The following is a 2,032-nucleotide window of genomic DNA, read 5'->3' as shown; positions in this document are numbered from 1 at the left end:
TCTTCCTCATTTGGTTGAGGACTTAACCTAAGACAACTGAAGAAATAATTCTGAACACAAGTCCATTTAGGCAATGAACAATGGAGCTAGAAAACCTTTTACGATCCAATTACCATGTTTAGAGATATACTGAGTGTAGCCACAGACCCTGTCCAGCAGGGAAATTTGACAAAAACTCCTAGTCTCTTCCAATAACAGCTGTCTATGGATGTTATCATGAATAGAAAATGTTCTTATGCTCATTTCCTCATTAAGTAAACTGGACCACGCCTGTGGGGTCGAAATACAGAAAGGTCAAAGCACCAAGGCTAAAGACAAAAAAAGTCAAGTTGTGGCACCTACTATGTAAACAGACAAGAGCAACAGCTGTTCCCTTATCATACCATTGTATACAGCACTAGTTCCAACCCATCTCTTGACCCCAGCCCTTGCTTTCCCCAGATTCAACATTCCAGTTGGTATACCCAGGTCATTATTGGATTCAGCTTTCTGGGTCCTTTAATTGGCTGCATATGCACTCTACACTAAATGTGATTAAGTACAAAAAAAAAAAAAATAATGTCTTCAAGAAACCTTCGTAACAAAATAACAGATTCCCTATTAACAATTAGAAGATCAAGTTTAACAGGCCAAAATAGAAGACAAGGGGCTTCCCTGGTGGCGCAGTGGTTGAGAGTCCGCCTGCCGACGCAGGGGACACGGGTTCGTGCCCCCGTCTGGGAAGATCTCACATGCCGCGGAGTGGCTGGGCCCGTGAGCCATGGCCGCTGAGCCTGCGCGTCTAGAGCCTGGGCTCCGCAACGGGATGGCACAGAACAGCTCTGACCTCAGGCCCCCTGTGCTGAGCAGTAGAGTCACTGGCAAATCCCCAAGGTGTAAGAGCTGTAAGTATCCAGAGTCATGCAGGAAACAAGAATGTTTCTTTGTCATTAAGTCATCCTCTGAACTCTCTGCAGACCTTCCATCTGTAGCCACTTTCCAATTTGTGTGTTTGTTTGTCCTCTCGGGTATTTCATTGTTATCCGTAGGGATGTGGGCTTTTTTAATCTCTCTTTTTCCTTTTGGTTTTCTTTGTGTCTCTTTCCTCACTTTCCTCAGAAGTGCCCAATGCAGAATCATCTGACTGAGAAGTGTCACTTTCTGCCTTTAAGAATAAAGCAGATTTCTTGAGAGACTTTTTCCTGGATTTTTTCTTGCGCTTATGTGGCTGTTTCCTTTTCCTGGTACTAAAAGCCCCAGTTTCTTCTGAGAACTGGCTTGAGGAATCTGCTGTTATATTTGTGGCTTCCTTTTTGCTTTTCTTCTGTTTTTTGTGTGACATTTTTTTCTGCTTTTTTTTTTTGTGGGATTTCTTTGACTTCTTGTGTTTGTGAGATTCATGGGTAGATGATTTTTACCTGGGGAGATGTTTTTTTCCCATTGGTAATATCTTGCTGATCACTACTGTTTCAAATTCTTCAGGGTATAACACCTTATATCCACTGTAACCCCATCTGTCTGGCATGTTAGCTTCATAATCATGTAACTTCTTGTTCCAGGATTTAGGCTTAAGAAAATCATCATCCAGTGCCCCAGAAGTTTCATTCTTTGGCCTCCAATAGTCTCCTTTGACTTTCTTCATCAAAACCATCACTACGCATCCGGCTTGAACTGCTGGGTAACATTTTCCTTTTGGTCCCCCGGTACGCATCTTCCATCTGTTTCTCCAGTTCTCTTATTTTCCACATATCTGATTCCTCCTGAGTCTTATTGTGAGCATCTATGTGCTGGATGACGTTCCTCAGGAGGACCGTCCCCAAGGGAACTCAGGACATTCTTCAATCCCTCGATCTGTGCGCCGCAGCCTTGCCCCCAATAACTTCTTTTTTTTTTTTCTTTGCGGTATGCGGGCCTCTCACTGTTGTGGCCTCTCCCGTTGCGGAGCACAGGCTCCGGACGCGCAGGCTCAGCGGCCATGGCTCACAGGCCCAGCCGCTCCGCGGCATGTGAGATCTTCCCGGACCGGGGCATGAACCCGTGTCCCCTGCATCGG

At 45.1% G+C, this 2,032-nt stretch overlaps 1 pseudogene; it reads right to left on the bottom strand.

The window, feature by feature from the left end:
• Positions 1-239: 239 nt before the first annotated feature.
• LOC132422387 (uncharacterized protein NKAPD1 pseudogene) lies at positions 240-1,814 on the bottom strand (annotated as a pseudogene).
• Between the last annotated feature and the right edge of the window lie 218 nt (positions 1,815-2,032).

This window comes from Delphinus delphis, chromosome 3 (assembly GCF_949987515.2).
Source record: "Delphinus delphis chromosome 3, mDelDel1.2, whole genome shotgun sequence".
Classification (NCBI taxonomy): domain Eukaryota; kingdom Metazoa; phylum Chordata; class Mammalia; order Artiodactyla; family Delphinidae; genus Delphinus; species Delphinus delphis.
Note: the sequence above shows the minus strand (reverse complement) of the source record. Positions and strands in the feature narration are given on the sequence as shown.